General features: G+C 46.5%; 1 protein-coding gene across 3 annotated transcripts in view; it reads right to left on the bottom strand.

The window, feature by feature from the left end:
- lhfpl2a (LHFPL tetraspan subfamily member 2a) overlaps positions 1-26,535 on the bottom strand; it is a 64,926-nt gene that overhangs the window by 28,884 nt on the left and 9,507 nt on the right. For 2 of the 3 annotated variants that reach the window (XM_064942989.1, XM_064942987.1), the window contains exon 2: positions 9,748-9,827. The exons of the other annotated variant lie outside the window; for it this stretch is intronic. The gene's annotated coding sequence lies outside the window, so the exon portion shown is untranslated. The remainder of the gene's footprint in view (positions 1-9,747; positions 9,828-26,535) is intronic. 3 annotated transcript variants of the gene reach the window in all.

The following is a 26,535-nucleotide window of genomic DNA, read 5'->3' on the forward strand; positions in this document are numbered from 1 at the left end:
CTAGGCCCGCTGGGTATTTGTGCGGGCTTGTTCTCTGTTATTTGGTTTTGGTGTATTAGTGTGATCTATATTTTTCCGGGCAATTTTAGTCCTTTGTATTTTGGACGGGTTGTTTCATGCGCCCTTGTGTTTTGCATGTCCGTGTCTCCACTGTCTTTGGAATAAAATATCCAGGTACGGAATTACCTGCTCTCTGCGCTTGACTCCTCCACTCACCATTCATAGAAGTCGTAACACATCTGACATATCGGAGTCTGGCATTGTCAAAGTGAGTGGCCAACCAGTTTTAATGTCACCTGCATTAGTGAAATGCTTTTCCTGCAAGCTCTAACCCCAACAATGCAGTAATCAATAACAATGTAGTATTAAAAATAACAAGGTAGAACAAAAACACACAAGATCTAGAAATAAGAGCATGATAAAGTACACTATATACAGGGTCAGTTCCAGTACCATATTTCCAATGTGCAGGGATACTGTCTCGATGGAGGGGGAGTGGAGCGCTGTAAACACGGGCTTACTTACACTACGTCGCCACCTCGATAACCAAAATAAATATTGTTTGTGGACTTTAGCTCTGCGTTCAATACCATCATCCCAGAACTGCTACATGATAAACTCTCCCAGCTGAACATGTCCAGCTCCATCTGTCAGTGGATCACTGACTTCCTGACCAACAGGACGCAACACGTGAAGCTGGGAAAACACCTTTCGGACTCTTTATCCCTCAGTACCGGAGCGCTGCAAGGATGCATGCTCTCACCTCTACTCACTCACTCTACACCAATGACAGCACCTCCAATATCGCATCTGTCAAACTACTCAAGTTTGCAGATGACACCACTCTGGTCGGTCTCATCACCAACGGCGATGAGTCAATGAACCGTGGAGAGTTCGACCGGCTGGTGGCCTGGTGCAGTCGCAATAACCTGGAACTCAACACAGACAAAACCATGGAGATGGTGGTTGACTTCAGAAAACTCCTCCCACCATCTCTCCGCCTGGAGATTAATGGCTCAACTGTTAGCATGGCTGAATCCTTCAAATTCCTGTGGGCCATCATCTCCCACAACTTCAAGTTGGAGGACAACATCACAGTGGTCACCAAGAAGGCACACCAGCGGATGGACTACTTGTGGCAGGTGAAAAAACTCAACATCTCCCAGTCAATCCTGATCTGGTTTTACGCATCAATTGTTGAGTCCATCCTCACCTCCTCTATCATAGTCTGGTTTGGGTCTGAGTCTGCCTGCTGCCAGGGTAAAGTGCAATGGTCTGCAGAAAGGTCATCAGCTGCCACCTTCCTTCGGTCGAGGTCCTGCACAACTCCAGGGCAAGGAAGCGTGCAGGAAAGATCATCGCCAACCCCTCCCACCCGGTCCCCACCTCCAGAAATTCACTCATGACCAAAACTGGCCCATAGAGACTAAATGATCCTCTCACCAACCGCCCCATAGAGACTAAAGGACTATGCTACCTGAAAAGTTTCTTCTGGCCCATAGAGACTAAAGGGCTGTGGTCCTCACCAACCAGCCATCTGGCCCATAGAGACTAAAGGAATATGCTGTGGTCCTCACCAACCAGCCATCTGGCCCATAGAGACTAAAGGACTATGCTGTGGTCCTCACCAACCAGCCATCTGGCCCATAGAGACGAAAGGACTATGCTGTGGTCCTCACCAACCAGACATCTGGCACATAGAGACTAAAGGACTATGCTGTGGTCCTCACCAACCAGCCATCTGGCCCATAGAGACTAAAGGACTATGCTGTGGTCCTCACCAACCAGCCATCTGGCACATAGAGACTAAAGGACTATGCTGTGGTCCTCACCAACCAGCCATCTGGCCCATAGAGACGAAAGGACTATGCTGTGGTCCTCACCAACCAGCCATCTGGCACATAGAGACTAAAGGACTATGCTGTGGTCCTCACCAACCAGCCATCTGGCCCATAGAGACTAAAGGACTATGCTGTGGTCCTCACCAACCAGCCATCTGGCCCATAGAGACTAAAGGACTATGCTGTGGTCCTCACCAACCAGCCATCTGGCACATAGAGACGAAAGGACTATGCTGTGGTCCTCACCAACCAGCCATCTGGCCCATAGAGACTAAAGGACTATGCTGTGGTCCTCACCAACCAGCCATCTGGCCCATAGAGACTAAAGGACTATGCTGTTGTCCTCACCAACCAGCCATCTGGCCCATAGAGACTAAAGGACTATGCTGTGATCCTCACCAACCAGCCATCTGGCCCATAGAGACGAAAGGACTATGCTGTGGTCCTCACCAACCAGCCATCTGGCCCATAGAGACTAAAGGACTATGCTGTGGTCCTCACCAACCAGCCATCTGGCCCATGGAGTCTAAAGGACTATGCTGTGGTCCTCACCAACCAGCCATCTGGCCCATAGAGACTAAAGGACTATGCTGTGGTCCTCACCAACCAGCCATCTGGCCCATAGAGACTATCTACCGAGTTTTGAAGGGAAATAGTGATTTGATTTTATAAGAGTTATTATTTTCGCTAAGAAAGACTTAGTAGAGACTGACATATAATGTTCATTTCTTTTGATTTGGTACATTGAAAATGTAAAAACCTTATGTCTGCAGCATTGGTGGAGTCATTTACTGTTTAATTGAATGCATGGGAAAGCATATCCTTACAAAATAAAAAATCCATAATCATTATATCTGAAGTGAATCCCCTAGTTGTCATCATCCTAGCGAGTTTACAATAGATTCTTATTGGAGATGTCCTTCTCACCTAATATCCCATGCTGTTCAGATATTCTATGTAAGGTAATATCGTGAGAGTCAAATTCAAGCCTGGTGAGAGTGTTACATAAAATTCTGAGTATGTGTAAATATACTTGGTGAAGGTGATACTGATTCTCATTGGAGAGGATTATAGGACACACACACACACATACACACATACACACACACACACACTAAATAGGTGGAGAAAAGCAACCAAACAAACCCAGATAACATCCTCCGCAGTATACAGCAGCTCTCACAAAGACCAGTAGAGATCAGGAAACTATTCAACACCCAGACACTGACAATCAAAACACTGCTTTTTGGTAAGGTCTTAAAACCCCATTTCCCACTGACCAACAGGCTCTGTAGGCCTTAACACTGTTCCCATTATACTTAACCTTTTCCAGCCCCACCTTAGCCCTTCACATGACCGCAGAATGGAATGGGGAAAGGAAAGTCCAAACCCTCTGTGAAGGCCTGTTTTCCCTACAGGGAGTCAGGGTAGATTAATATTGTTCTGGAGGGGTTGTGTCCTGACCAGGGGGTGACAGCAGTTTAATCCAAACAAACTGGCCTGAGGGTAACCAACTCTCCCACTGAGCTCCCCAGTACAGAACACTATGGACTTCCTGCTAGCTGGAAATTTGGCTGGATGCTTTACACCAAAGGCCCTCAGGTCGGACCTGGGACTGTGCGTATGTGTACTCCCAGGAAAACCAGGGAATACCCTGTTCCAATCAACAGTAAGCACTCCCTGGTCCGCAGAGGTGTGGGGGAGTACACTGGCTAAGAATCTCAGCTTTCCTAGAGTAATTAGAGTATCCAGTGATATCACCTCTGATCCCAGCAACCCTTCCCGCTCACAGCTAAACACATTAAGGGGGGGTGGGGTGGGGGGGGTAAAGATGTAGAAAGATGAGGAGGGAGGTAGAAAGGAAAGTGGAACTGAGGAGAGAAAGAGAAGCTGAGAAAGTGAAAGATGTAGACGTGTGTAGGTATTGTCTGGCTGGTTTCGGGGGTAACTTAGATGTGAACGGGTTTTCACCTGGAGACAAAGAACAGTGTTACAGTCACACCCTCGGGCAAATACTTCTACTGCTCTCATTCTAGTGTCTGACACACGCACACCCACCTGTTCCATCCATGTTACACTACACCAAAGCATCACTACTCTGGACGGTTCTGACTTAGAATATGTGGACAACTATAAATACCTAGGTGTCTGGCTAGACTGTAACTCTCCTTCCAGACTCACATTAAGCATCTCCAATTCAAAATTAGATCAAGAATCGGCTTCCTATTTCACATACAAAGCATCCTTCACTCATGCTGCTAAACATACCCTCGTAAAACTGACTATCCTACCAATCCTATGTCATTTACAAAATAGCCTCCAACACTCTACTCAACAAATTGGATGCAGTCTATCACAGTGCCATCCGTTTTGTCACAAAGCCCCATATACTACCCACCAATGCGACCTGTATGCTCTCGTTGGCTGATCCTCACTTCATACTTGTTGCCAAACCCACTGGCTCCAGGTCATCTACGAGACTCATATCTCCCTCACTAGCTTTAAGCACCAGCTGTCAGAGCAGCTCACCGATCACTGCACCTGTACATAGCCCATCTGTAAATAGCCCATCCAACTACCTCATCCCCATACTGTATTTATTTATTTATCTTGCTCCTTTGCATCCCAGTATCTCTACTTGCTCATTCATCTTCTGCACATCTATCACTCCAGTGTTTAATTGGTATATTGTAATTACTTCGCCGCCATGGCCTATTTATTGCCTTACCTCCCTTATCCTACCTCATTTGCACACACTGTATATAAACTTTTTCAACTGTATTATTGACTGTATGTTTGTTTATTTCATGTGTAACTCTGTGTTGTGGTATGTGTTAACTGCTTTGCTTTATTTTGGCCAGGTCGCAGTTGTAAATGAGAACTTGTTCTCAACTAGCCTACCTGGTAAAATAAAGGTGAAATATAAATATATATATCTACACACATTTTTTTTTTTAAATGTCCTCTCCATTGTGACCTGTGAATACTACACACGAGGATCAACTTCTACCTACTCCTCTAATACTACACACGAGGATCAACTTCTACCTACTCCTCTAATACTACACACGAGGATCAACTTCTACCTACTCCTCTAATACTACACACGAGGATCAACTTCTACCTACTCCTCTAATACTACACACGAGGATCAACTTCTACCTACTCCTCTAATACTACACACGAGGATCAACTTCTACCTACTCCTCTAATACTACACACGAGGATCAACTTCTACCTACTCCTCTAATACTACACACGAGGATCAACTTCTACCTACTCCTCTAATACTACACACGAGGATCAACTTCTACCTACTCCTCTAATACTACACACGAGGATCAACTTCTACCTACTCCTCTAATACTACACACGGGGATCAACTTCTACCTACTCCTCTAATACTACACACGAGGATCAACTTCTACCTACTCCTCTAATACTACACACGAGGATCAACTTCTACCTACTCCTCTAATACTACACACGAGGATCAACTTCTACCTACTCCTCTAATACTACTCACGAGGATCAACTTCTACCTACTCCTCTAATACTACACACGAGGATCAACTTCTACCTACTCCTCTAATACTACACACGGGGATCAACTTCTACCTACTCCTCTAATACTACACACGAGGATCAACTTCTACCTACTCCTCTAATACTACACACGAGGATCAACTTCTACCTACTCCTCTAATACTACACACGAGGATCAACTTCTACCTACTCCTCTAATACTACACACGAGGATCAACTTCTACCTACTCCTCTAATACTACACACGAGGATCAACTTCTACCTACTCCTCTAATACTACACACGAGGATCAACTTCTACCTACTCCTCTAATACTACACACGGGGATCAACTTCTACCTACTCCTCTAATACTACACACGGGGATCAACTTCTACCTACTCATCTAATACTACACACGGGGATCAACTTCTACCTACTCCTCTAATACTACACACGAGGATCAACTTCTACCTACTCCTCTAATACTGCACACGAGGATCAACTTCTACCTACTCCTCTAATACTACACACGAGGATCAACTTCTACCTACTCCTCTAATACTACACACGAGGATCAACTTCTACCTACTCCTCTAATACTACACACGAGGATCAACTTCTAACTACTCCTCTAATACTACACATGAGGATCAACTTCTACCTACTCCTCTGTTTTTTGTCTTTTACCCCACTTTTTCTCCCCAATTGATCATATCCAGTTAAGATCTTGTCTCATTGATGCAACTCCTCAACGGGCACAGGAGAGACGAAGGTTGAGTCATGCGTCCTCCAAAACACGACTTGCCAAACTGAGCTTCTTAACACCCGGAAGCCAGAAACACCAATGTCGGAGGAAACACCGTTCAACTGACGATCAAAGTCAGCCTGCAGATGCCCAGCCCTCCACAAGGAGTCGCTAGAGTGCGATGAGCCAAGTAAAGTCCCCCCGGCCAAATCCTCCCCTAACCCGGACAGCGCTGGGCCAATTGTGCGTCGCACTATGGGACTCCCAGTAACGTCTGGTTGTGACACAGCCTGGGATCAAACCCGGGTCTGTAGTGACGCCTCAAGCACTATGACCGCTGCACCACTCAGGAGGCCTCTACCTACTCCTCTCCTACTGTACACATGAATGATCCACCAGTGAGAGGTACTCATATAAACACCTACCTCTTTGGAAGATGCCAAGGTACATAAAAACATGCATGTGCACACACACACACACACACCAAATACATAAAAACATGCACACACACACACACACACACACACACACACACACATACACCAAATACATAAAAACATGCACACACACACACACACACACACACACACACACCAAATACATAAAAACATGCACACACACACACACACACACACACACACACACACACACACACACACACCAAATACATAAAAACATGCACACACACACACACACACACACACACCAAATACATAAAAACATGCACACACACACACACACACACACCAAATACATAAAAACATGCACACACACACACCAAATACATAAAAACATGCACACACACACACACACACACATACACCAAATACATAAAAAAACACACACACACACACACACACACACACACACACACACACACACACACACCAAATACATAAAAACAGTTTCTGTGGTGCTCCTGGTGTGAACCACTGAAGAACCCACATCGATGTCATCGCAAAAAAATCACCCAGATAATAACTAAGACTAAAAAGATAACATTCCTCCCCTATAGAAACCTACAGGCTGTATCTCCGATCCTGTATGCAGAGATAGGAAGTCAGCACCAAAACAGGCTCCAGATAACAGGAAGTGAACCCCTGACACCCTCTGAAATCTCCCTATCCTCTTCTCTCCTCTGTCCTCTCTGCCCAGGCCAGTGACAGTCAACGGTGATTATTGCGCTTGTTGTTTCAGAGGTTTTCCCCTTTTTAGACGACCTACCCAGGTGGTCCAGCCATGCAGGCTAGAGCAGTATCACTTACACCATGGTTTTTCCTCCATATTGGAAAAACATTGCCCCCCCAATCCTGCCAGTTCCACTTAATAAATAGACTGGACTGATCCTTCATGTCAGGAGGGGGGGGGGGGGGGAGACAATGAAAACAGCCCATGAACTTATATACTCCCCAACGGCTGGAGTACATTAGGCTACAATATGTTTTGGCCAGTGATGTAGTGGTAAAAAAATCGCCATTCACAGTGAATAAAGTAAAGTTTCCTATACTTTCAATGAATTTTTCGGCATAGGTGTGTAAATGCTTGACAAAATAAAAAAGGGGTGTAAAACTGTTTACTACACTAGTTTTGGCCTGGCTACTGGGGTTATGAGCCCCTAGCATATGTAATGCTTACATGGTGAGAAAACTTACCTGAGACCCCCAAACTAATGCCTACTCAGGTTTAGCTCAGAGGCTAACACAGTCTTGTGGCACTCAGACAACTTGGTTTCAAAATCCAGTGTGTCATATCAGCTGACACCTGCTTACAGTAGGACAATAGGACCTTGGGGACAAGACTGTCATTGCACCAGGTCAAGACAGGTGCCAGGAACCCAATACAATACCAACATAGACAGGAAACTATGAATCTCTTTGTTTGAGAGGACAAGGTTAGCTACAGTGTCAGGTATTATTATGCAACAGGTTTTATTATTTCTCCTAATCTGATTTGTTCTAAATAACATGGAAAAGCAGCATGTGGCAGGTTGTGCAAGTTAAGTTGTAGAATGAATGTCACACATTTCCCTAAGAGGAATCTCTCCTACTATATCCTGAGTACTGTATTATTTTGCACTTTGGGTTTCGTCCCGCTTTTATATATATAGTGCTAGAATAAACTCAATAGTTCTAAACCTGTGACTGCCTCTTTCCTACTCCTCTCTACACACAATGACCGACCCTAGAGAACAGGAAGCAGCAGGACATCCCGACCTTTCTGCTATAGGAGTGAAGCTCCACCACGAATCGTGCCTGGAGCACCTCGGGTTAGCCAAGGATGAGGTGCTCGGGACCATACGCCAGCTGCAGGCTACACCATCACCTTCCCAGCTCCCCGCGGTCGTTCCAACCACCCCACTACCATCTACATCACCTGGTCAGATCAGAAACATTCACCTGCCCCTTCCGGAGCGGTTAGACGGGACCCCAGCTCACTGTAGGGGGTTTCTCCTGCAGTGTGACCTCCACCTTGCCCGTCATGCCGGGACGGCCTCCGAGAGGGACAAGGTGGCCTTGGTGATCTCGATGCTGGCAGGCTGGGCTCTGGAGTGGGCGCACGCCGACTGGGAGAGGGAAGGTCCAGAAGTGCAGTTCTATGAACGCTTCACCCAACTCTTCCGTGCCGTTTTCGACTACCCTACAGAGGGCCGAGAGGAAGGATAGCATCTCCTCCGTCTACACCAGGGGTCCAGGACAGCGTCTGAGTACGCTCAGGATTTTCAGACGGTGGCTGTGTCCACTGGCTGGAACAACCACGCCCTGTTGATGGTTTTCCGGAGTGGACTACAGGCGGATGTCCAGAACTCAGGCTGGACCAGCTCATCGACATGGCTATCTGCCTGGATAATTTCCTGCGTGATTGTCGTCGCCCATCCCGGGGGTTCGGGTCTCTCCCAGAAACCTCCAGTGAGACTGAGCCCATGGAGGTGGGCACGATGCACCTTCCTCAAGAGGAAGGTCAACACCGCAGGTCAACAGGGTCTCTGCTCCTATTGCGGGGACACCTGTCCCAGTAGGAGAATCAGGCGAGGAAGCGACAGGCCGATCTTAATCTACTTGGCTGGAAAATGTTTGTATGTTTTTGTAAGCGTGGCGCTGTCCTCAGATAATTGCATGGTATGCTTTCGCCATAAAGCCTTTTTGAAATCTGACAGAACAGCTGGATTAACAAGAAGTTAATCTTTAAGCCGATGTATAACACTTGTGTATTTTATGAATGTTTATTATGAATATTTCTATATTTTGAATTTGGCGCTCTGCAATTTCACCAGATGTCGGCCAGGTGGGACACTAGCGTCCCATATGGATTTTATTTAGTGTTCACTCACTTTGCATTCAGTTAATTGATAAATATAATCTATTAACATGTCTATTTTTAAAAGCATTCTTACTTTACAGCATTTTTTCACACCTGCCTAAAACCTTTGCACAGTACTATATATATATAGCGCTTTAAGAAACTCAGTAGTTCTAAACCTGCAACTACCTCCTGCATACTCCTCTCTACACTTGTAACAATGAAGTTCTCCATGAGGTCAATAAATCTATTTTGGAATCGGAATCAGATTCAGAATTCTTTCACATCTACTGTTCTGCATATTTTCGACCATGCTGTGTATGCTGAATATACTAACCTTTTGTGTGGATTATTGAAGAAGAGTCCGAGACAAACGGTCCCCTTCAGGCCTGGTTACACAAGTCTTCTCTTCAGGATCTGTAGAAGGAACAGAGATGATGCATTATAGAGAATAACACACAAACACATACATGCACACACACACACCAAGTGAACAACCTGCTTAAATCATAAAACCACAGCATCTCCAGAGAGACCACTGGTTAACCAGTCAGGAGCTCTGTCAGTTTTGGCTCCCAGACAAAATGTTATGGTATTTTCCACCCACCCTGAGGAGTCTGAGCATAAGGTTTAAGAGGGAGCCATGTCACCTGGAGAGATAGGGAAACTGTTTAACAGCGCATACTGTCTAATAAAATCTACATCTGCACTCCGCATCATGTATCCAAGATGGCGTAGCAGTCAGACGTCTGTTTTTGTTTTGTCCCGTCCAGTCCTCTGTATATACATCGTTTTCTTCGTATATATTTTTAATCTCAATTTCCATCTACGGACTGAACATACTGTCCTGCAACCCGCCTCACCCAATGTGGTACGGATCTGCTATTTTTTATACTTTAGAACCGGAACCCTCACTAGAAGCTAGCCAGCTAACTAGCCACTGCTAGCGGTCATCACCGTTAACTCCGACATCAGCCAGCCTCAGCCCGGTCAATTCCTGCCAGTCTGCGCAGCGCGATATAATCCCAGAGCATATCGGTCTGCTTTTTCTCAACCACATCTCCGTATTCCTACAAACTCTGAACCTTTACACCGGGTCATCGGAGCTAGCTAGATGCTATCTGAGTGGCTACTCCTGGCTAACGTCTCCGTCCCGAAGCAAGCACCATTTACCCTGGAGCTAGCCTCGAGCTAGGCCCATCTCCCGGCTAGCAAATTCAGACAATTCTTGGGCTACAATACCTTGTTTGCCAATTGGCTTGGACACTTTACTGCCGACACAAAGACCCGCCGATCCATCACGACTGGTCTGCCGAAATAACCGTCTGAGGTGGTTTCAACAGGCTCTTCTGTTGCGACGTCCCCGGAGGCCCATCTGCTATCCCCGGCCCGCTAGCTGTCTGAATCGCCATGTCTCCAGCTCGCCTAGTGCAGTAGCACTACTGAATTGGCTACCTGACTCATGTATTGCTACTCACTGGACCCTATGATCACTCGGCTACACATGCTTCTCCCTAATGTCAATATGCCTTGTCTATTGCTGTTTTGGTTAGTGACTGTAGAGCCTCCAGCCCTGCCTAATATGCCTTAAATAGCCCTTTTGTTCGACCCCCCACACATGCGGTGACCTCACATGGCTTAACTGGTGCCTCTAGAGACAAAATCTCTCTCATTGTCACTCAATGCCTAGGTTTACCTCCACTGTACTCACATCCTTCCATACGCTTGTCTGTATATTATGCCTTGAATCTATTCTTCCGCGCCCAGAAATCTGTTCCTCTGTTCCGAACGCACTAGACGACCAGTTCTTATAGCCTTTAGCCGTACCCTTATCCTACTCCTACTCTGTTACTCTGGTGATGTAGAGGTTAACCCAAGCCCTGCAGCCCCCTGCACCACTCCCATTCCCCAGGCGCTCCCATTTGTTGACTTCTGTAACCGTAACCGTAGGACAACCGCCAACCCGGATGTCCTAGCCATGCCTGAATCCTGGCTTAGGAAGGCCACCAAAAATCCTGAAATTTCCATCCCTAACTATAACATTTTCTGACAAGATAGAACTGCTAAAGGAGGCAGAGTTGCAATCTACTGCAGAGATAGCCTGCAGAGTTCTGTAATACTATCCAGGTCTGTTCCCAAACAATTCGAGCTTCTACTTTTAAAAATCCACCTTCCCAGAAACAAGACTCTCACCATTGCTGCTTGTTATAGACCCCATTCAGCCCCCAGCTGTGCCTTGGACATCATATGTGAATTGATTGCCCCCCTATCTCCAGAGTTTGTACTCTTAGGTTACCTAAACTGGGACATGCTTAACACCCCGGCCATCCTACAATCTAAGCTTGATGCCCTCAATCTCACACAAATTATCAAGGAACTGACCAGGTACAACCCCAAATCCGTAGCCATGGGCACCCTCTTAGATGTCATCCTGACCAACCTGCCCTTCAAATACACCTCTGTTGTCTTCAACCAGGATCTCAGCGATCACTGCCTCATTGCCTGCATGCGTAATGGGTCCACGGTCTAAAGACCACCCCTCATCACTGTCAGATGCCCTATAAAACACTTCAGTGAGCAGGCCTTTCTAATCGACCTGGCCCGGGTATCCTGGAAGGATATTGACCTCATCCCGTCAGTAGAGGATGCCTGGTTGCTCTATTAAAGTGCTTCCTTCACCATCTTAAATAAGCATGCCCCATTCAAAAAATGTAGAACTAAGAACAGATATAGCCCTTGGTTCACCCCAGACTTGACTGCCCTAGACCAGCACAAAAACATCCTGTGGCGTTCTGCATTAGCATGGAACGAATATCCCCCACGATATGGAACTTTTCAGGGAAGTCAGGAACCAATATACTCAGTCAGTTAGGAAAGCTAAGGTTAGCTTTTTCAAACAGATATTTGCATCCTGTAGCACTCATTCCAAAATGTTTTGGGACACTAAAGCCCATGGAGAATAAGAGCACCTCCTCCCAGCTGCCCACTGCACTGAGACTAGGAGACACTGTCACCACCGATAAATCTACAATAATCTCTCATTTCAATAAGCATTTTTCTACGGCTGGCCATGATTTCCACCTGGCTACCCCTACCCCGGTCAACAGCTCAGAACCCCCTGCAGCAACTTGCCCAAGCCAAGAGTTGAGGATACTATGGTGTTAAATGCTGAGCTGTAGTCAATGAACAGCATTCTCACATAGGTATTCCTCTTGTCCAGATGGGTTAGGGCAGTGTGCAGTGTGGTTGCAATTGCGTCGTCTGTGGACCTATTGGGGCGGTAAGCAAATTGGAGTGGATCAAGGGTGTCCAGGTAGGGTGGAGGTGATATGGTCCTTGACTAGTCTCTCAAAGCACTTCATGATGACGGAAGTGACTGCTACGGGGCGGTAGTTGTTTAGCTCAGTTACCTTAGCTTTCTTGAGAACAGGAACAATGGTGGCCCTCTTGAAGCATGTGGGAACAGCAGACTGGGATAAGGATTGATTGAATATGTCCCAAAACACACCAGCCAGCTGGTCTGCGCATGCTCCGAGGACTCGGCTGCGGATGCCGTCTGGACCTGCAGCCTTGCGAGGGTTAACACGTTTAAATGTTTTACTCACGTCGGTTGCAGTGAAGGAGAGTCCGCAGGTTTTGGTAGCGGGCCGTGTCAGTGGCACTGTATTGTCCTCAAAGCGAGCAAAGAAGTTGTTTAGTCTGTCTGGGAGCAAGACATCCTGGTCCGCAACGGGGCTGGTTTTATTTTTGTAATCTGTGATTGACTGTAGACCCTGCCACATACCTCTTGTGTCTGAGCCGTTGAATTGCGACTCTACTTTGTCTCTATACTGACGTTTAGCTTGTTTGATTGCCTTGCGGAGGGAATAGCTACACTGTTTGTATTCGGTGATGTTTCTGGTCACCATGCCCTGATTAATAGCAGTGGTTCGCACTTTCAGTTTCGTGCGAATGCTGCCATCAATCCATGGTTTCTGGTTTGGGAATGTTTTAATAGTTGCTGTGGGTACAACATCGCCGATGCACTTGCTAATAAACTCACTCACCGAATCAGCGCATTTGTTAATGTTGTTGTTTGACGCAATGCGGAAAATATCCCAGTCCACATGATCGAAGCAATCTTGAAGTGTGAATCAGACTGGTCGGACCAGCGTTGAACAGACCTAAGCGCGGGAGCTTCCTGTTTTATTTTCTGTCTAAAGGTTGGAAGCAACAAAATGGGGTCGTGGTCAGCTTTTCCGAAAGGAGGGCAGGGGAGGGCCTTTTATGCATCACGGAAATTAGAATAACAATGATCCAGATTAGCCTTGTTAAAATCCCCAGCTACAATGAATGCAGCCTCAGGATATGTGGTTTCCAGTTTACATAGAGTCAAATGAAGTTCCTTAAGGGCCACCGATGTGTCTGCTTGGGGGGGAATATATGCGGCTGTGATTATAATCGAAGAGAATTCTCTTGGTAGATAATGTGGTCGACATTTGATTGTGAGGAATTCTAAGTCAGGTGAACAGGAGGACTTGAGTTCCTGTATGTTGTTATGATCACACCAAGTCTCGTTAATCACAAGGCATACCCCCCCCCCCTTCTTCTTACCAGAAAGATGCTTGTTTCTGTCGGCGCAATGCGTGAAGAAACCAGCTTGCTCTACCGACTCCGATAGCGTGTCTCGTGTGAGCCATGTTTCCGTGAAGCAAAGAACTTTACATTCTCTTATGTCTCTCTGGAATGCTACCCTTGCTCGGATTTCATCTACCTTGTTGTCAAGGGACTGGACATTGGCGAGCAGTATGCTCGGGAGCGGTGCGCGATGTGCCCGTCTCCGGAGCCTGACCAGAAGACCGCTTCGTCTGCCCCTTTTACGGCGTCGTTGTTTTGGTTCGTCGGCTAGGATCTGATCCATTATCCTGGGTGGTGGGCAAAACAGAGGATCCGCTTCGGAAAAGTCATATTCCTGGTCGTAATGATGAGTTGCTCTTATATCCAATAGTTCCTCCCGACTGTATGTAATAAAACCTAAGATTACCTGGGGTACCAATGCAAGAAATAACACATAAAAAAACAAAATACTGCATAGTTTCCTAGGAACGCAAAGCGAGGCGGCCATCTCTGTTAGCGCCGGAAGTGCTGTACGTCTGTTTTTGTGTAACTCCGTGTTGTTGTTTTTGTCGCACTGCTTTGCTTTATCTTGACAATGTCACAGTTGTAAATGAGAACCTCTTCTCAACTGGCCTAAATGGTTAAATAAAAGGTGAATTAAAAATAAAAATTCCCTTATTTACCCTAATCAGCAGCAAGATTGTGTAATATAGGTTATGCTAGAAATATTAGCGTAAGGTTATGCACGGGAAGTTTGTGGACTGTGTGTGTTCTCAGCATTAGCTCTACTGTTCGGGGGAGAAGGACTAGATTAGAAGGAGGAATCCTTGGGGTTGCTTCAAGGGTTGCTCTGCACTTTTAGGTTGTTCACACACCCTAGTTCCAGATGCACAGAGTAAAAAATCATAAAGAAATCCAGGGAGATGTATATCTTCACTAACACAGTGTTTCTGTTTTCTTTTTCAGGTTGGTGGTGAAACAAGGGGATGAATAGCTAGCTGCATTAATAGCTTCCTCCACTCTCTAAGGGCTGGTTCAACAACCTCCGCCTAACATCTGACTTAAGAGATCACTTCTGTATTCGTTCATCAGCTATAGAATGGAAGATCACTCTACTTAATAGGCAGTTCAATAATCAATACCCTGCAATAAATGTCTCACTGGCTATAGTATATCATGATCTCAGCTTCCTGAGGAAAAGGAACAACTCACAAATAAATGTTTTTTTATAGTTATGTTTTGTGATCCAGCTGCTCTGGTGATAACATCTGACCAACAGCTCTCAGTCAATCAGATCTCCTTTCCCTCTGGGTTATCAAAGTTACAGAGAGCACCCTCTCACCATGTTCAGTTTGAAAATAAAGTGCAATGTACCCCTTAAACTCAGATTTACTGAAGCAAAGTAAGGTCAGTCAGTTTCCTAGCCAATCCTCATCAGTCCTTCAACAACCCTACTGACACCACCTCCACCCATAGTCAGATGTGTGGAATAAATTACTGGAGATCAAGACAAAGAAGGTATGGAGCAAGTGCTACGTGCATATTACAGTGCAGGTTATACAGTGCAGCCTGACGATCCGGTTGAGGCGTGACAGCCTGATGATTCCTCTGGGACATGGGAGCCTGACGATCCGGTTGAGGCGTAGGAACCTGGTGAACTGGCTGAGGCGTGGGAGCCTGACGATCCGGTTGAGGCGTGACAGCCTGATGATCCCTCTGGGACGTGGGAGCCTGACGATCCGGTTGAGGCGTGACAGCCTGATGATCCCTCTGGGACGTGGGAGCCTGACGATCCGGTTGAGGCGTGACAGCCTGATGATCCCTCTGGGACGTGGGAGCCTGACAATCCGGTTGAGGCGTGACAGCCTGATGATCCCTCTGGGACGTGGGAGCCTGTCGAGCCGGCTAAGGCGTAGACGCCTGGGGAGCCGGCTGAGCGGTAAAACCCTGACGATACAGCAAAGGCCTGATGTGGGATGGGCGCCTGCCGAGCCAACCGGGGCAAGGAATTTATCGAGCCAGCTAGGGAGTGGAATCCATCTAAGGCACCCCCAGGTTTCCAGGTTCCATCGGCGGCGGCCCCCGGACCTGTCGTCACCACCAACCGAAAAGCCATCATTCTGTGAGAACCAATGCTGGAGTAGAGAAGCAGGTACGGGGAGTCAACATTTAATAAGGAACAGACATGGAACAAGACAGGAACAGCGTCAGCACACGGGTAACACAACGACATATGACAATTAATGCCGAAGCAGGGAACAGAGCTGGGGAACAGACAGATATAGGGAAGGAAATAATAAAGGTGATTGAGTCCAGGTGAGTGCAATGAATCGCTGATGGGTGTGACAAGGGAAGCAGGTGTGCGTAATGCAGGGCTTCCTGGCGCCCTGGAGCGCTAGGGAGGGAGAGCGGGAGCAGGAGTGACAAAAACAAAGGTGTGGTTGAATTGGTATTTCTTATTCTTATTGTCTTGGCCCTTAGGCCTATATATCATGGTCGCAAGGCATATGAATTAACAAATTATAGAGCAAACAACGCAATTATCACAACACATAGGTTGTTGTATGGCTTTTTTGGGTGGGGGGGGGGCTTCGCTCCCCAATGATTTTACTCACGCACCGCTACTGTGCGGTATTAAGACTAAACAGGATGTGCTCTTAGGCCTACAGCTCGATGGTGGTTATACAAGGCTGCTATACTAAGCCTACTAATGATAATGAAATGACCTATTCATATTTATATTCATGATGATAATAATAATAATAATAATAATAACAATAAGAAGGAGATTAAGGAAAAAGGAGGGTTATTATTATTATTAGAATTTTTCTGAACATTTGGAACAGTGTAAACACTAAATAAATTATAAATAATACCAGAGGCTGGTCAAACGAGAAAGAAAAGCGTAATGCCTTTATTACAACATAGAAAAGATTGAAAACAGACGAATTTGTGAAATTGTTGCATGAGGGTTGGTGCTCACAGAATCAGTAGGCTATTAAACAAACACTAAAACAGAGAACAGAAGCAGGATCTGTCTTATTTATGTAGATATACACAACCATTGAAAAGTTTGGGGTCACTTAGAAATGTCCTTGTTTTTGAAAGAAAAGCACATTTTTGTCCATTAAAATAACATCAAATTGATCAGAAATACAGTGTAGACATTGTTAATGTTGTAAATTACTTTTGTAGCTGGAAACGGCTGATTTTTAATGGAATATCTATTTCAGTAGCACTGATTGTTTGGTCGATAGGCTGTTGGACGACCGAGATTTCTTTAGTAGAGCAGGAGCAAAACATTTGTATTTTCTATAAAAATCATGGTGTACAAGACAACTGTCTTCGACTGATGGACTGTGCCATCCCCACAGCCTCAACGATGGTTCCATTCACTCAGACAGGTGTGAATCAGTCAGTTGTCTTGTACACCATGATTTTTATTTAAAAAATCTCATATTTTGCGACTGCTCGACTAAAGAAATCTTGGTCGACCAACAGCCTATCAACAAACAATCGACCAGTCGACTAAATTGGGTCAGCTCTAGTGTGCCTGTGTCATTTCAGACATTATTAGACCTCAGTTGATCCCTAACAATGTAGATTCTAGATTCATTCTGAATATTTTCCAATGACAAAGCTGAACACACAAGTTACATTAAATAACCCTGTTCTAGGGGGGTTTCTTCACTATTACAACCCCAGTTATCCAGTCACTACAAGCTGACTCATATCTTACACTGGTTCTCTCCTGATAGTGGTCTATAGAAGTGTGCGACTGTTTCTCAAATGACACCCTATTCCCTGTATAGTGAACTGTTCAAATGTAGTGCACTATAATATAGAACTGGAAATAAGGTGTCATTTGGGATTTCCTATATATGTCTACTAAGGGGTGGGGGGTTTGGGGAAGTGAAGGGAGAGGGGTTGGGGGGGGGGGGGGTGACTGGGGAACTCTCTGGCCCTAAACGTTTCTCAAGCTGTGACTGAATGGCTGGATGATGGAAGCCAAGGTCAGCACTAATTCACACACGCCACACCAGACTACCCTCACTGGGCTGTGTGTGTGTGTTTGATAGACCAAGGGGTGAGAGAGCAAGAGAAAGAGAAGGGCCTGAAAGGAGGAGGTAGGGAGACAAAGTAAGGGATCAAGATGTAGATTGGAGAAGGGGAAAGATAGAGCGCCAAATACCAGAATGACAAAGCTTCCTCAGAAGATGCTTCCTGTATCATATCTCTCCATCTGTTGCACACTGGTCTCTCTCTCTCTCTCTCTCTCGATGAATGCTTACTTACATTCATACTACATGATTTCATAGTTTTGATGTCTTCTCTATTATTCTACAATGTAAAAATAATGAGTAGAAATGTCCAAACTTTTGACAGGTACTTTACATAAACTGTAAAGAATGTTTATCTACTTATCGTAATGACTGGAAGTCTATGGGTATCTGCTAGCAGTCATTGCGTCAACGCTAGTTAGCATTGGCTCGCGAAACTACCTCTAACTTCTTTCATATTGGAAAAGTAGAGACTCAGAGGTAGAAAAAGGTATATCATACACTACAGTTGAGGAACAATGGGAATGTAATTCTACACCTACTGGAGAGCTCTTCTTTGTCTACACCCATTCAGCATTGTTGACACCCTCTTAATCCTTAGCCCCGCCCATCTCTTTAAGGATTCACATGTGAGGCAATGTACTAAACCACCAAAAATGTCAAGACTAAAGGCTGGTTTATACTACGTCTATCGACAGTTGTCGCGGGTGGCATCATGACCATTCTATTGTCGCCCGAAATCAAACACTTTTTGAAAAATGTTAAGTTATCTGGCAAACCAGTTCAAATAATGACCATATCATATAGCTGACAAGGTCTTAACTGTAACACATTTTTATTCATTATTACAGGAAAATAAACTCACACCAAAATCCTTATTTACAAGTTAATGGCGAGCCACTTACCTAAAATAGCTTACGGTTCTGAGTGTGATGAAATAAAAGCAGGGCATTCCACCGGAGAATTTTAGAATTTGGACACTGTCTCGTTGGTCAAACATTATATCCCGATTTGACTTTGGTGCAGGTCATGTTGTTCTTCACATTACCGTCTCTGGTAAACACATACTCTATCAAATAAAATCTAAGTTTATTTGTCACATGCACAGGATACAGAAGGTGTAAACGGTACAGTGAAATGGTTACTTGCATAGTGGAGTCTTTTATTTGGACATGTAGCTAGCTAGCTAAACAATGAACAATAATCCCAACTCATAACGTTACTACCCTGCATGAATCTGCTGGTAGCAAACCAGCCAGGTTCAATGTTAGCTAGCTAGCTAATATTAGGCTATAACTAGCAATGCAAACGGCTCTGAGATATGAATAATATTACAACACAGATCATACACGTAATGTTATCTAGTGAGCCAGCCAGCTAACATTAGCTAGCTAATATCACTCTCTGTCACGGATTCCATGGTTGTTCTCCAGAAAGTGGAGAGCAACACTTTTGCAGTTCTACTATGTGATATATTTAAAAAAAGATTAGAAAGGATTATCTACATATACTGACCAGCTCATGTTACAGACAGAAGTGTGCTTCTTGGCAGCCCAATCCGAACTCATCTCTCGGCATATCCAGCCCATCCATTATCTCTGCCCATCCATTATCATGGCTAGTGGGAAGGTTCTTGTCTTTTTCCGTGGCTAAAGCAACAAGGCTCATCATTTTATTCATATTCACAGATGGCATACAAGTTTGTTATTTAGGCACATGAAAGTTCACATGTTCCAGTCACAAATGGTATCCACGAGTTCATCTAACTCTGGGGAAGTAGACAAATGGCCTCATTGCCAAAATTCCAAAGTATCCCTTTAACACATGAAACCTTTAGAGGTTGTGAAAAATGTGTTGCTATTTGCGATATTTGTGAAATGCTCTTTAAATAAAGTTTGATTTGATTATTCTGACTCCCACTCTATGAGAAACACCTACAGACAATGATGGGACAGTCACAGTAAGTTCGCATGATAAGCCACACTTCCACACACAAGCACAGACAGGTTTACACTGTATATAAGATAAATTCAGAGACGACAAACACAACCAATTATATTTCTACAGAATAATAACCAAGCTATATCCCTGGTCAGTTCTGTTCTGTTTTGTTTCCAAACATTTTGTTTGGAGACCAGCATGAAGACCAGAGACTTTTAAAGCCTTTCCAGGAGCTCTTCAAAGAGACAATCAGAGGAAAAGGAAAAACCTTTGGGTTTGTGGTGCGGTTGCAGTTTCCGTTTTCGTATCAGAGCTATCCAGCTGCCTCAGCGAGAGAGAGAGAAAGTGGGACTGAGGCTATATCACTCTTTGCTCCTACCTCAGGATGTGTGCTTTATATTAGGACTGCTCTACAGGAAAACATATACTTAATATTACTGGTCAATTGCACAAAGGGTCCAACCGAAATTTGATTTCCGCTTTTAACCAAACCCCTCCGAAAGACACACATACATTAAGGGAGAATTGCAGGGGGCTGCCACACTGGGCCCCCGGGGAGCTGTTGTGGGGGTAAAGTGCCTTGCTCAAGGACACAACAGCAGGCAATGACATCTAGGATTTGATACCAGCGACCTTTGCCAACAGAATTTTCCAGTCGGACCCAGGATTCGAACTGGCAACACTCCAGTTGCTGGCTCACCTCTCTAACCGCCACCTATACTGTCACTAAGTCACAGTCTCAACCGAGCAGCAAAAACAGAGGAACAAACCGGTTGTGAGAGGGAGATAGAACTCTGTCCCTTTATAATGTCATCATCACATCCAAGAGCACTTAGTTGCCTCTGCAAAATAAACCCAGTTCTCCTGATGACACTCACGCCTTCACTTCACTGCTTTGTAACTTTGGCCATTTAGACAGGACACCAGCTGTAATGTTAAAATACAAGGTGTGCAAAACCACCCTTAGGCAATGCGTACAACTCAATGATTACACACGCACACTCTCCCATTTCCTCTCTGTCTTTATTGAGGTGTGTGTACGTTGTATGTGTGTATGTTGTATATATGCGTGCATTTGTGCACTGTACTTGTGTGTGTAGCTGGCTGGCATGTGCAGTATGTGTGCGTGTGTATATTGTGTGTCTGTCCGTGTGTGTGTGTATTGCCCGCAGACCACCAACGAACTCACACAGAGACAGATGACGTCAACTTGCAGTGATTACTTTAATAGCTGAGTAGAGTAGAGGCTGTGGAGCAGCACAGATGGCTGGAAAGCATCAACCTAACAATGAGGACCTGTCACTCTGTCTGTCTGCTCGGCCAGCTACAAATGTAGGATGTTCATTTGGAACCAGTTTGCCACAGCAGGAAAATAATCCTGCAACAACAGGAAATGTGAATTATTATGTGGATTATCATTAATGGACATTTTTTTGTCGGGGTTTGTTGGAAACTGACTAATTGACTCGAGCATGTTTTAGTATGTTTAAAAAAATAACTGTCCTATAACACTGCCTTATATCTTAAGATATTTTATATCATTATATTGTATAAAGATGTTTTATATCACTTTATTCTCTTAAAATGTTTTATGTCATATTTTCTTAATATGTTTTATATCATTAGATTTTCTTAAGATGTTGGATATCATAATTTCTTAGAATAGAAAGAAGTTTTCTCTGGGTATGAGAAGAGCAATTATGTAGTGGATTGACTCCCTAACATCAAGGCCTGATAAGGATACCGGTTGAGACAGATTTAGTTACGGCAAATCAAGTCTGACATTTTAAAGCAGAATTTGTAAACTTTAAAAGCCTTTTTAAACCTTGAATATACTACAAGTTCAAATTTCCTGTTTAGTGGGAAATTCTCAGCAACAAAAGAGTGATCAAATTAAGATCCTACATCTATACTGCCTGATGTAAAATACCTGAACAGAAACACATCTGTAACAAAGACACAGCATCTTCCAGCAGTACACTACTCTACTGGCCAGTGCAAGAGAAGATCATTATGACCTCAATGACTGGGGGCTTCTGGTCAGTGTGCTGCTGTGTTGACTTAATTGTTCCAACAGAGAATGAGCCGAGTTTCCTGACTGCATGCAGCCAAGACAGGAGAACAGAGCAAAATACAACAGCAGAGGAACGCAAAGACACACACACACTGGTGAAGACATTTGGCCTGCTGATTTAAAGAGTGCTGTGAATGTGGGAATGGGGTGATTCATAATAACTTCATGATGTCTGTTTTTAGACAGACTTAAGAGAGATCTATGATGCCTGGGAGTCAGAGAGAGACTACTGTGTTCTCTGACAGACGTAGCATGGAGACTGAGGAGATATGTAGGTCACACACACAGACACACAGACACACGGCTAATAACAGTCTGGTAACATGGGATGGGAGGTTAATACTCCTGGACTGGAACTCGGCCAGGAGAAGACATCCACTTTTGGACCAGAAACATGTCCTCCTTCCTCTCTTCCTTCCTGGTTCAGACCAATCCTATTTCTGTTCTTCCTGAGTATTGACTGTGATCAGTTTCTATTGTACTGAGGTATTCAATACCTCTCAGCAGTATAGAAGCCACTCCTAGCCTCCCCCTTCAGTAACACAGGCCATTTTCCTCCAGGAATCTGATGACTTTACAATAACAAGGCTATAATGGAGCCTGTAATGTCTGCCTACAGAGCAGAGGATCACACAGTGTTTACAGAGAGGGACAACAGCTAACTGCCTGCCACTAAAACCCTTTCTTTACAAACCCCTAGAGACTAGAGGGATGATGTCAGAAAGCAGAGAGATGGAGAGGGCTGGAAGAGAGGAAGAGGGAGAGATAAAAGGAGGGCTGAGGGAGATAGAGAGACAGAGCCAGACGAGAAGGAGACAGAAAGGGAGAGTGAGTGAGAGGGAGAGAGAAAAAGGTGAGGGCGGGTGGAGGGTGAGGGAGGACGGGGGATAGAGAAAAGGCAAGGGCGGGTGGAGAGAAGAGACAGAGAAAAGGCGAGGGTGGGGAAGGGGAGGAGGCTGAGAGAGAAAAGGCGAGGGCAGGTAGAGGGTGAAGGCTGAGAGAGAAAAGGCGAGGGCAGGTGGAGGGTGGAGGCTGAGAGAGAAAAGGCGAGGGCAGGTGGAGGGAGGAGGCTGAGAGAGAAAAGGCGAGGGCAGGTGGAGGGAGGAGGCTGAGAGAGAAAAGGCGAGAGAGTGGAGGGAGAAGGCTGAGAGAGAAAAGGCGAGGGCAGTCGGAGGGTGGATGCTGAGAGAGAAAAGGCGAGAGCAGGTGGAGGGTGGAGGCTGAGAGAGAAAAGGCAAGGGCAGTTGGAGGGTGGACGCTGAGAGAGAAAAGGCGAGGGCAGTTGGAGGGTGGACGCTGAGAGAGAAAAGGCGAGGGCAGTTGGAGGGTGGAGGCTGAGAGAGAAAAGGCTAGGGCAGTTGGAGGGTGGAGGCTGAGAGAGAAAAGGCGAGGGCATTTGGAGGGTGGAGGCTGAGAGAGAAAAGGCGAGGGCAGTTGGAGGGTGGAGGCTGAGTGAGAAAAGGCGAGGGCAGGTGGAGGGAGGAGGCTGAGAGAGAAAAGGCGAGGGCAGTTGGAGGGTGGATGCTGAGAGAGAAAAGGCGAGGGCAGTTGGAGGGTGGATGCTGAGAGAGAAAAGGCGAGGGCAGTTGGAGGGTGGAGGCTGAGAGAGAAAAGGCGAGGGCAGGTGGAGGGTGGAGGCTGAGAGAGAAAAGACGAGCGAGAGTGGAAGGAGGAGACTGAGAGAGAAAAGGCGAGGGCAGGTGGAGGGAGGAGGCTGAGAGAGAAAAGGCGAGAGAGAGTGGAGGGTGGAGGCTGAGAGAGAAAAGGTGAGGGCAGGTGGAGGGTGGAGGCTGAGAGAGAAAAGGCGAGGGCAGGTAGAGGGTGGAGGCTGAGAGAGAAAAGACGAGAGAGAGTGGAGGGAGGAGGGTGAGAGAGAAAAGGCTAGGGCAGGTGGAGGGTGGAGGCTGAGAGAGAAAAGACAAGAGAGAGTGGAGGGAGGAGGGTGAGAGAGAAAAGGCAAGGGCAGGTGGAGGGAGGAGGCTGAGAGAGAAAAGGCGAGGGCAGTTGGAGGGTGGATGCTGAGAGAGAAAAGGCGAGGGCAGGTGGAGGGTGGAGGCTGAGAGAGAAAAGGCAAGGGCAGTTGGAGGGTGGAGGCTGAGAGAGAAAAGGCAAGGGCATTTGGAGGGTGGACGCTGAGAGAGAAAAGGCGAGGGCAGTTGGAAGGTGGAGGCTGAGAGAGAAAAAGGCTAGGGCAGTTGGAGGGTGGAGGCTGAGAGAGAAAAGGCGAGGGCATTTGGAGGGTGGAGGCTGAGAGAGAAAAGGCGAGGGTAGTTGGAGGGTGGAGGCTGAGAGAGAAAAGGCGAGGGCAGGTGGAGGGAGGAGGCTGAGAGAGAAAAGGCGAGGGCAGTTGGAGGGTGGATGCTGAGAGAGAAAAGGCGAGGGCAGTTGGAGGGTGGACACAGAGAGAAAAGGTGAGGGCAGGTGGAGGGTGGAGGCTGAGAGAGAAAAGGCGAGGGCAGGTGGAGGGTGGAGACTGAGAGAGAAAAGGCGAGGGCAGGTGGAGGGTGGAGGCTGAGAGAAAAGGCGAGAGCAGTTGGAGGGTGGACACAGAGAGAAAAGGTGAGGGCAGTTGGAGGGTGGACACAGAGAGAAAAGGCGAGGGCAGTTGGAGGGTGGAGGCTGAGAGAAAAGGCGAGGGCAGTTGGAGGGTGGAGGCTGAGAGAGAAAAGGCGAGGGCAGGTGGAGGGTGGAGACAGAGAGAAAAGGCAAGGGCAGTTGGAGGGTGGAGGCTGAGAGAGAAAAGGCGAGGGCAGGTGGAGGGTGGAGGCTGAGAGAGAAAAGGCAAGGGCAGTTGGAGGGTGGAGGCTGAGAGAGAAAAGGCGAGGGCAGTTGGAGGGTGGAGGCTGAGAGAGAAAAGGCGAGGGCATTTGGAGGGTGGAGGCTGAGAGAGAAAAGGCGAGGGCAGTTGGAGGGTGGAGGCTGAGAGAGAAAAGGCGAGGGCAGGTGGAGGGTGGAGGCTGAGAGAGAAAAGGCGAGGGCACGTGGAGGATGGAGGCTGAGAGAGAAAAGGCGAGGGCAGGTAGAGGGTGGAGGCTGAGAGAAAAGGCGAGGTCACATGGAGGATGGAGGCTGAGAGAGAAAAGGCGAGGGCAGGTGGAGGGTGGAGGCTGAGAGAGAAAAGGCGAGGGCAGGTGGAGGGTGGAGGCTGAGAGAGAAAAGACGAGAGAGAGTGGAGGGAGGAGGCTGAGAGAGAAAAGGCGAGGGCAGGTGGAGGGAGGAGGCTGAGAGAGAAAAGGCGAGGGCAGGTGGAGGGTGGAGGCTGAGAGAGAAAAGGCGAGGGCAGGTGGAGGGTGGAGGCTGAGAGAGAAAAGGCGAGGGCAGGTAGAGGGTGGAGGCTGAGAGAGAAAAGGTGAGGGCACGTGGAGGATGGAGGCTGAGAGAGAAAAGGCGAGGGCAGGTGGAGGGTGGAGGCTGAGAGAGAAAAGGCGAGGGCAGGTGGAGGGTGGAGGCTGAGAGAGAAAAGACGAGAGAGAGTGGAGGGAGGAGGCTGAGAGAGAAAAGGCGAGGGCAGGTGGAGGGGGGAGGCTGAGAGAGAAAAGGCGAGGGCAGGTGGAGGGAGGAGGCTGAGAGAGAAAAGGCGAGGGCAGGTGAAGGGTGGAGGCTGAGAGAGAAAAGACGAGAGAGTGGAGGGAGGAGGGTGAGAGCACCAGAGTGTAGGGTTCCAGACTGGGAACTCTGGGAGATGGATCACAGATGTCTGACCTTCACTGCCGCCCCTGGGCTGTGCAGGATAATTGTGAAACAAAGCATCTCCCTCCCTTCCTCCCTCTCCCACCACTCTTTCACTACGTCTCCACATTTTTAAGCCCCTCTACCTTCTTCCTTCCCCGCTCTACTTTCACTTGTTGCTTTCTCTCTCTATTTATTCTTCCTCTCTCAATCTTCTCTCACTTTCTCTAATGACAGCAAACACACATCCCTTATCTTCTGCAATCACCCTGGATAACTGCAGCATACAAGCACATGAGTCTTCTGTCTCTAAAGGTAACCCTACACAAACAAACACCCAGTCTCAAGACCAGCCTTCTTGAGGAAGAGGCAACCATATGCAAGCAGCAAGCATTGTGAAGAAGCCTGTGTAAAAGCCCTTAGTAAGAGAAGAGGCGATGAGAACCAGACAGAGAGATAACAAGACAGAGATAGTCCTCCTTACTCAGACAGGGAACAGCAGCACTCATTTACCTGAGGCAATATATAAGCACGTCTGATGGCTGCAGATAGCAGCATGCACACACAGTCTGAGGTTGCAGATACACTACATCACCAAAAGTATGTGGACATCCCTTCAACTTAGTTGATTTGGCTATTTCAGCCACACCTGTTGCTGAGAGGTGTATACAATCTGACACACAGCCATGTAATCTCCATAGACAAACATTGGAAGTGGAATGGCCTTACTGAAGAGCTCAGTGACATTCAACGTGGTACCGTCATAGGATGTCACCTTTCCCAC

Source organism: Oncorhynchus masou, chromosome 28, assembly GCF_036934945.1.
Source record: "Oncorhynchus masou masou isolate Uvic2021 chromosome 28, UVic_Omas_1.1, whole genome shotgun sequence".
NCBI classification, from domain to species: domain Eukaryota; kingdom Metazoa; phylum Chordata; class Actinopteri; order Salmoniformes; family Salmonidae; genus Oncorhynchus; species Oncorhynchus masou.